A 10,691-nucleotide genomic window follows, 5' to 3' on the forward strand; every position below is an offset into this window, starting at 1 on the left:
CCAAAAAACAAATGAAAAAAGAATGAAGAAAACATTAAAAATGGAGAAGAAAAAAGAAAAGAAACAAAAGAGAACAAAAAAAAATTGAAAGCCAAGAAAGAAACAAAAAACTTAAGAAAAAAAAGAAAGGAAAATGTGTAAAAACCGGCTCTTTTCCTTCTTGAAGGCCGTGCCCTACATATTGTACATGAACTCGATGTCAGTGCGGCTAAGCGAAGTAACCTGTAGATCATGAGATCGGTCCCTCGCGTGCACCAATTTTTAATTTCATTTTTCCCAAAATATGCGCTAGTGCGCCGGTCCGATACTGAAGCGCTCGAAGAGAGAAGTCCTTCCGTCTCGCTTAATGCGAGATATAACGCTCGCGGTCTCAGGCTAGGTCATTAAGTTGGGTTTACTTTGCTCAGGTTTAATTATTACCGTTAAAGTTTAAGTCCTAACCAACAATTTTATCAAATATAATATGTTGGCTATAGTATAACACAAAAATGATACAAACTGAATTTATGTTTGAAAACATTTTATTACCTTTGTGATTTGTTTTCTGACTTCTCGCAAAAATAGATTTGTTTTCTGACAACAAACAAAATATATTATACAGAAAAAATATTACAGTCAAATCTTTGGACATAGACCGTCTTATATTCCTGATGGATGAGCAAACAAAAATGAAAACATTCTTTTTGTTTTTTTGAGGAAGAAATACCTTTTTTAGATATTCTTTAGCAAAAGACATTTTTTTAGATCTGTACGAAAAGAAGGAAACTCAGTAGGACTGCATGTCTGCATTAAGAAAGAACGAGTATAAATAAAGCCAAGGACCAAGTTTTTCCTTTATTTGAGTAACGCCCAGGACCAAGTATTGCATTTTTTAGGGATAGGACCAAGTATTGCATTTGTTTTTTGAGACAACATATTGCATGACTATGTTTTTCTAGTCTAAACACACTTTATTTGATAAAAAAATTCATAGGAATACAATGAAGATCCGGTGGGTTTATAAGCAACAAATGGCGCCCATAATCCACACAGAAAATGTGCTTAACGAAGCTGTGTGCCTTAATATTGGTAGATCTACCTTCGAAGATGAAGGCATAGTGGTCAAAATTCCTTGCCGTTTCGTTAATCTCCTTGATGGTACTAGCATACTATTGAATATATTGTGTACGTGTATATTGTGTATTGGGCTCACCTTCTAGTTCATCTGTATAGTTGAGGTTGTGGCTCTTCTCTGTACTCATATATACGTGCCTGGTGCACCGCTCAATGCATTACGATTGCACAGTCCATACTCCTCCTTCTACATGGTATCTATCACAGCTCAGTCGACCTAACCCTAGCCGCCGCCGCCCTCCACCCGCCGCCGTCGCCGCCGTGCGCCTCCCGCACCGCCGCCACCGCTGCAGGTCGCCGCCGCCTCGCCCACGTCCTGCCGCCGCCACCCGCCACCGTCGCTGTTGCGCATCTCCCGCGCCGCCGCCACCCGCCGCCGGTCGCCGCCGCACCCGCTTCCGCGCCCCACTCCTCCTCCTCCCAAACCCCCCAACCCTCCCTCCCACCAGAGCCGCCCCGCACCCAACCCGAGCCGCACCCAACCCGCGCCACCCTCACCTCACGCCACGCCATGAGCTCCTCCTCCTCCACCGTTTCCAACCCCTTCGGCGGTCCCGACGTCACCCTCGTCCGTGACCTCAACATCCATGAGCACGTCCTGGTGGTGCTTGATCAATCCACCGCCTCCTACTCCGCTCGGAAGCGGTACTTCTCCTTGGTGTTTTGCGAGTACCTTCTCCACGACCACGTCGACGGCACCGTGGACTCGACTCTCATGATTCATGACGAGGAGTGGATGATCCTCGACGCCACAATCATCCGCTGGTTCTACCTCACCATCTCCAGCGACCTCTTCCACAGTGTGGTGGATGATGACGACGATGCCTACGCTGTCTGGACTAAGCTCAATGGCCTCTTCACCGACAACAAGTTGCAGCACAAGGTCCCCCTCCACGGTGAGTTTTACGGGTGCCAGCAACTTGACTCGTCCACTGACATTTTTGCATGTGCCTCAAAAAGCTTGCCAATGAGCTCCACGAACTCGGGGAGACGGTTGGCGACGAGCTCCTCATCAGCACCCTCACCGCCGGCCTCAACGAGGATTTTGGAAACGATGCCTCCAACCTCACCCTCATCCCGGAGCCTACCTTCGCTAAGGTGGTGGCGTACCTCAAGCTGGAGGAGCGCCGGATGAAGATGGCGCGGACTCGGGCGACCCACACCGCACTTGTCGTCGGCACCCGCGGGGGCCAGGCCCCGCCACTACCGCGTCCCGCGCCGGCCCAGCCGCCGGCACCCACCTTCCCGCCCGCCCCGGTCGCCCCAGCCGACCGCCAATGGGGGGGGAGGGGTGGCCGCCGCGGCGGCCGCCACAGAGGCCGCAAGCAGCAGCAGGGTGCGAGCGCTTAGGGAGGAGCAGCCCGCCCTTAGCAGCAGCAGTACCGGCCGGCCTCGTGGTACGCCGGCCAGAACCCCTGGACTAGCATCGTGCACGCCTACTCCATGCCAGTTCCGCGCGCTCCTTGATGACCCACAAGTATAGGGGATCTATCGTAGTCTTTTCGATAAGTAAGAGTGTCGAACCCAACGAGGAGCAGAAGGAAATGATAAGCGGTTTTCAGCAAGGTATTCTCTGCAAGTACTGAAATTAGAAGTAACAGATAGTTTTGTGGTAGGATAATTTGTAACGAGCAACAAGTAACAAAAGTAAATAAAGTGCAGCAAGGTGGCCCAATCCTTTTTGTAGCAAAGGACAAGCCTGGAAAAACTCTTATATAGAGAAAAGCGCTCCCGAGGACACATGGGAATTATCGTCAAGCTAGTTTTCATCACGCTCATATGATTCGCGTTCGGTACTTTGATAATTTGATATGTGGGTGGACCGGTGCTTGGGTGCTGTTCTTACTTGAACAAGCATCCCACTTATGATTAACCTCTATTGCAAGCATCCACAACTACAACAAAAGTATTAAGGTAAACCTAACCATAGCATGAAACATATGGATCCAAATCAGCCCCTTACGAAGCAACGCATAAACTAGGGTTTAAGCTTCTGTCACTCTAGCAACCCATCATCTACTTATTACTTCCCAATGCCTTCCTCTAGGCCCAAATAATGGTGAAGTGTTATGTAGTCGACGTTCACATAACACCACTAGAGGATAGACAACATACATCTCATCAAAATATCGAACGAATACCAAATTCACATGACTACTAATAGCAAGACTTCTCCCATGTCCTCAGGAACAAACGTAACTACTCACAAAGCATATTCATGTTCATAATCAGAGGGGTATTAATATGCATAAAGGATCTGAACATATGATCTTCCACCAAATAAACCAACTAGCATCAACTACAAGGAGTAATCAACACTACTAGCAACCTACAAGTACCAATCCCGGACTTAGAGACAAGAATTGGATACAAGAGATGAACTAGGGTTTTGAGAGGAGATGGTGCTGATGAAGATGTTGATGGAGATTGCCCTCTCCCGATGAGAGGAGCGTTGGTGATGACGATGGCGATGATTTCCCCCTCCCGGAGGGAAGTGTCCCCGGCAGAACAGCTCTGCCGGAGCCCTAGATTGGTTCCGCCAAGGTTTCGCCTCGTGGCGGCGGAGTCTCGTCCCGAAAGGTTGCCTATGATTTTTCTTCGGACGGAAGACCTCATATAGCAGAAGATGGCCACCGGAGAGCCAACAGGGGGCCCACGAGGCAGGGGCGCGCCCTGGGGGGTAGGGCGCGCCCCCACCCTCGTGGACAGGTGGTGGCCCCCTGACGTATTTCTTCCGCTCAATATTTTTTATTATTTCCAAAAATAACTTTCGTGGAGTTTCAGGACTTTTGGAGTTGTGCAGAATAGGTCTCTAATATTTGCTCCTTTTCCAGCCCAGAATTCCAGCTGCCGGCATTCTCCCTCCTTATGTAAACCTTGTAAAATAAGAGAGAATAGGCATAAGTAGTGTGACATAATGTGTAATAACAGCCCATAATGCAATAAATATCGATATAAAAGCATGATGCAAAATGGACGTATCAACTCCCCCAAGCTTAGTCCTCGCTTGTCCTCAAGCGAAAGCCGATAACGATAAATATGTCCACATGTTTAGTGGTAGAGGTGTCGATAAAATAAAATACGGACATGAGGGCATCATGACTATTCTCATAACAGCAACATATATGGATATTGTCATATGATTTCTTATGCTCAAGTAATAATCTATTCACAATGCCAAGTATGAATCAGAAACTTTATTGAGAACCAACAAACTATAATCTCAGTCATTGAAGCAATTGCAATTTATCATAACATCAGAAAGAGTCTATGTCAGAGCTTTCTAGCAAGTCCACATACTCAACTATCATTTAGTCTTTCATAATTGCTAACACTCACGCAATACTTGTGGTTACGGAGTTTTAATCGGACACAGAGAAAGATAGGGGCTTATAGTTTCGCCTCCCAACCTTTTAACTCAGGGGTAATGTCAACAATAATAATTCATGCTAACTTACATCCAATTAGATATATCTATCAGGATCTTTCCAACACCCTGTGCTTGCCAAAGGATAAAATGTAAAAAGGAAAGGTGAAGATCACCATGACTCTTGCATAAGGTAGAAGATAATAGTAAAATATAGGCCCTTCGCAGAGGGAAGCAGAGGTTGCCATGCGCTTTCAGGGTTGGATGCACAAAATCTTAATGCGAAAGAACATCACTTTATATTGCCCCTTGTGATATGAACCTTTATTATGCAGTCCGTCACTTTTATTTCTTCCACATCACAAGATCGTATAAAGCTTATTTCCTCCACACCAATCAATCATACATATTTAGAGAGCAATTTTTATTGCTTGCACCGATGACAACTTACTTGAAGGATCTTACTCAATCCATAGGTAGGTATGGTGAACTCTCATGGCAAAACAAGTTTAAGGGTTTTTGGAAGCACAAGTAGTATCTCTACTTGGTGCTAAGAATTTGGCTAGCATGAGGGGGAAAGGCAAGCTCAACATGTTGGATGATCCATGACAATATACTTTATCTCAGATATAAGAAAAGATAACCCATTACGTTGTCTTCCTTGTCCAACATCAACTCTTTAGCATGTCATATTTTAGTGAGTGCTCCCAATCATAAAAGATGTCTATGATAGTATATTTATATGTGAAACCTCTCTTTCTTTATTACTTCCTATTAATTGCAACGATGACCAAAGCTATGTTTGTCAACTCTCAACAATTTTTAATCATCATACTCTTCCTATGTGAAGTCATTACTCTCAATAAGATCAATATGATCTCTTTGTTTCTTTTTATTCTTTTCTCTTTTATTTTATTCACTCAAGATCATGGCAAGATAATCAAGCCCTTGACTCAACACTAATCTTTATTATATAGCTCACGGACTCGATTACAAAGAAGGGATCATAAAGCAAAACTCAAAACTAGATCAAGATACTACTAAAAGATCGAACTAAGAAAAACGGTAAAGATAGGAGATGTGGTTGTGATACGATACCGGGGCACCTCCCCAAGCTTGGCAGTTGCCAAGGGGAGTGCCCATACCCATGTGATTATATCTCCTTCTTCGGAGGTGACGGTGCGATATTCTTGGCGATGATGCCCCTCAGGATACGATTCTCCTCCTCAAGCTTATTGACTTGCTGCTTGAGGTCCATTACTTCCTTACGAAGCTTTCCTGTAACGGCTAAAGCTCCTTGCACCCAAGGATGTTGCATAGCTGCGGGAGAACAAGTGACACTCTTCCTCATATTTTCATAAGAAAGAAATCTAACATTGGAAGGGATAACCGAGTTTGGAATGGCTGAGCTCTATAGTTCTCCCATCGTGAACCCAGCTCGAAAGCGAGAAGTGACTTCTTGATCCTCCATGGCATCTATCCTCATCAAATCAGCTCCATCTCTTCCTCTGTTGCTGGCCCAAAGTGGTCAGCATCGTTGTTTGCCCTTGGTTCCGATGCCTGATGAGACACCCGGCTCTCCCCGACTGACTCTTGAGAAGACATCTTGCTCTAATCTGCAGCAGCAACAGCTCGAAACAAGAACAGAGGATAATTGCGTGATACGGGAGTCAAAACCTTCGGGAGATTATATAATGAATTTTTACCGACCAAAATACGTAACATGCAAGAAAACGGAGTCCGGAGAGCACACGAGGTGCCCACGAGGTAGGGGGGCGCGCCCTGGGGGGTAGGGCGCGCCCTCCACCCTCGTGGAGCCCTCGTGTCCTTCCCGGACTGCTTCTTATTTTTCTATTTTTCTAAATATCCAAAACGGAGAAATATTGCCTTTAGAACTGTTTTGGAGTCGGTTTACTTACCGTACCACATACCTATTCCTTTTCGGAGTCTGAAACGTTCCGGAAAGTGTCCCTTATGTATTCCTCCGGGGTTATGGTTTCAATAACATTGGTTTCAACATTTATAGGATTACCTGAGATATAGTGTTTAATTCTTTGACCGTTTACCACCTTCGGATTTGTGCCTTCGAAGTTGTTGATTTTTATGGCACCGGAACGATAGACCTCCTCGATAATGTAAGGACCTTCCCATTTAGAGAGAAGTTTTCCTGCAAAAAATCTTAAACGAGAGTTGTATAGCAATACATAATCACCTACATTAAACTCACGCTTTTGTATCCTTTTGTCATGCCATCTTTTAACTTTTTCTTTAAATAACTTGGCATTTTCATAAGCTTGGGTTCTCCATTCATCAAGTGAGCTAATGTCAAATAACCTCTTTTCATCGGCAAGTTTGAAATCATAATTGAGCTCTTTAATAGCCCAGTATGCCTTATGTTCTAGTTCGAGAGGTAAGTGACATGCTTTTCCATAAACCATTTTATACGGAGACATACCCATAGGATTTCTATATGCAGTTCTATAGGCCCATAATGCATCATCAAGTTTCTTGGACCAATTCTTTCTAGATATATTGACAATCTTTTGCAAAATTAATTTGAGCTCTCTATTACTCAATTCTACTTGACCACTAGACTGTGGGTGATAAGGAGATGCAATTCTATGATTAACATCATACTTAGCAAGCATTTTACGAAAAGCACCATGAATAAAATGTGAACCACCATCAGTCATTAAATATCTAGGGACTCCAAACCTCGGAAAAATAACTTCCTTAAGCATCTTAATAGAAGTGTTATGATCAGCACTACTAGTTGGAATAGCTTCTACCCACTTAGTAACGTAATCAACAACAACTAAAATATGTGTGTAACCATTAGAGGGAGGAAAAGGTCCCATATAATCAAAGCCCCAAACATCAAATGGTTCAATAACAAGTGAATAGTTCATAGGCATTTCTTGACGTCTACTAATATTACCAATTCTTTGACACTAATCATAGGACATGACAAACTTACGGGCATCCTTGAAGAGAGTAGGCCAATAAAAACCAGATTGCAATACCTTATGTGCAGTTCTGTCTCCAGCGTGGTGTCCTCCATATGCCCCGGAGTGACACTTGCGTAGGATCTGTTCCTGTTCATGCTCAGGTACACAACGTCTAATAACACCATCTACTCCTTCTTTATAAAGATGTGGGTCATCCCAAAAGTAATGTCTCAAATCAAAGAAAAACCTTTTCTTTTGCTGGTATGTAAAACTAGGTGGTATAAATTTAGCAACGATGTAATTAGCATAATCAGCATACCATGGAGCAGTACGAGAAGCATTTATGACATTTAATTGCTCATCAGGAAAGCTATCATCAATAGGTAGTGGGTCATCAAGAACATTTTCTAACCTAGACAAGTTGTCAGCAACGGGGTTCTCAGCTCCCTTTCTATCAACAATATGCAAATCAAATTCTTGTAGCAAGAGAACCCATCTAATAAGTCTAGGTTTAGCATCTTTCTTTTCCATAAGATATTTAATAGCAGCATGGTCAGTGTGAATAGTTACTTTGGAATCAACAATATAAGGTCTGAACTTATCACAAGCAAATACAACTGCTAAGAATTCTTTTTCAGTAGTAGCATAGTTTCTTTGAGCATTGTCTAGAGTTTTACTAGCATATTGAATAACATTTAATTTCTTATCAACTCTTTGCCCTAGAACAGCACCTACAACATAATCACTAGCATCACACATAATCTCAAAGTGTAAATTCCAATCAGGTGGCTGAACAATAGGTGCAGAGATCAATGCTTTCTTAAGTATTTCAAATGCTTCTACACAATAATCATAAAAAACAAATGGTATATCTTTTTGTAATAAATTAGTCAGAGGCCGAGAAATTTTTGAGAAGTCCTTAATGAACCTCCTATAAAAACGGGCGTGACCAAGGAAACTTCTTATACCTTTGATGTCCTTGGGACATGGCATCTTTTCAATAGCATCAACCTTGGCTTTATCAACTTCAATACCTCTTTCAGAAACTTTATGCCCCAAGACAATACCTTCATTAACCATAAAGTGGCACTTTTCCCAATTCAAGACAAGATTAGTTTCTTCACATCTCTGCAAAACTCGATTAAGGTTGCTCAAGCAATCATCAAAAGAGGATCCATAGACGGAGAAATCGTCCATGAAAACCTCACAAATCTTTTCACAGAAGTCAGAGAATATAGCCATCATGCATCTTTGAAAGGTAGCAGGTGCATTACATAAACCAAAAGGCATACGTCTATAAGAAAAAGTACCGAAAGGGCAAGTAAAAGTAGTCTTTGATTGATCATTGGCTGACACAGGTATTTGAGAGAAACCTGAATAACCATCTAGAAAGCAAAAATGTGTATGTTTAGATAATCTTTCTAGCATTTGATCGATAAAAGGTAAGGGGTAATGATCCTTTTTAGTAGCTTTATTTAATTTGCGGAAATCAATTACCATCCTATAACCTGTAATAATTCTTTGCGGAATCAATTCATCTTTATCATTAGGAATGACAGTAATACCTTCCTTCTTAGGGACACAATGGACATGACTTACCCACTGACTATCAGCAACGGGATAAATTATACCTGCCTCAAGGAGCTTTAATATTTCCTTTCTTACCACTTCCTTCATCTTAGGATTCAGCCGTCGTTGATGATCACGAACTGGTTTGGCATCTTCTTCCAAATTTATTTTATGTTAACATAGAGTGGGACTAATGCCCTTAAGATCATCAAGAGTATACCCAATAGCAGCACGGTGCTTCTTCAGAGTTTTCAATAATCTTTCTTCTTCATGCTCTGAAAGGTTAGCACTAATAATAACAGGATATATCTTTTTCTCACCAAGATAAGCATATTTAAGAGTATCAGGCAACGGTTTAAGCTCAAACACGGGATCACCCTTGGGTGGTGGAGCATCCCCTAGGATTTCAACAGGCAAATTGTGTTTAAGGATAGGTTCCTGTTTAAAGAATACTTCATCTATTTCCCTTCTTTCATTCATAAACATATCATTTTCATGGTCTAGCAAATATTGTTCTAAAGGATCACTAGGAGGCATGGCAATAGAAGCAAGACCAATAATTTCATCCTTACTAGGCAATTCTTCTTCACGGTGTTGTCTACTAAATTTAGAGAAATTAAACTCATGAGACATATCACCCAAGCCTACAGTAACAACATCCTTTTCACAGTCTATCCTAGCATTGATGGTGTTCAAGAAGGGTCTACCAAATATAATGGGACAAAAGCTATCTTGTGGGGAACCAAGAACAAGAAAATCAGCAGGATATTTAGTTTTCCCGCACAAGACTTCAACATCTCTAACAATTCCAATGGGTGATATGGTATCTCTATTGGCAAGCTTGATGGTAACATCAATATCTTCTATTTCAGCAGGTGCAATACCATGCATAATTTCTTTGTATAAGTCATGAGGTATAGCACTAGCACTAGCACCCATATCACATAAGCCATGATAACAATGATTTCCTATTTTAATAGAAATAACAGGCATGCCTACCACAGGTCTATGTTTATCTTTAGCACAAGGTTTGGCAATTTAGCAGTTTGACCGCAGAAATAAATAACATGCCCATCAATATTATCAACCAAGAGATCTTTAACAATAGCAATATTAGGTTCAACTTTAACTTGCTCAGGAGGTGTATAAGTTCTAATATTTCTTTTACGAACCACAGTTGAAGCTTTAGCATGATCCTTTATTCTAACAGGGAAAGGTGGTTTCTCAACGTAAGAAGTAGGAACAATAGGATCATTATAAGTGATAGTCTTTTCTTCAACTTTAATAGTTGCAGCTACTTTTACTTCTATGGGAGGATGATATTTAAACCACTTCTCCTTAGGGAGATCAACATAAGCAGCAAAAGATTCACAGAAAGAGGCTACTATCTCAGAGTCAAGTCCATATTTAGTGCTAAACATACGGAAAACATCGGTATCCATAAAAGATTTAACACAATCAAACTTAGGTGTCATACCTGACTCCTTACCTTCGTCGAGATCCCAATGTTCAGAGTTGCGTTTAATTCTATCCAATAAATTCCATTTGAATTCAATAGTCTTCATCATAAAAGAGCCAGCACAAGAAGTATCGAGCATGGTGCAATTGTTTTCAGAAAGCCGAGCATAAAAACTTTGAATAATTATTTCTCTTGGAAGCTCATGATTGGGGCATGAATATAACATTGATTTAAG

This window comes from Triticum aestivum, chromosome 7D (genome assembly GCF_018294505.1).
Source record: "Triticum aestivum cultivar Chinese Spring chromosome 7D, IWGSC CS RefSeq v2.1, whole genome shotgun sequence".
NCBI classification, from domain to species: Eukaryota; Viridiplantae; Streptophyta; class Magnoliopsida; order Poales; family Poaceae; genus Triticum; species Triticum aestivum.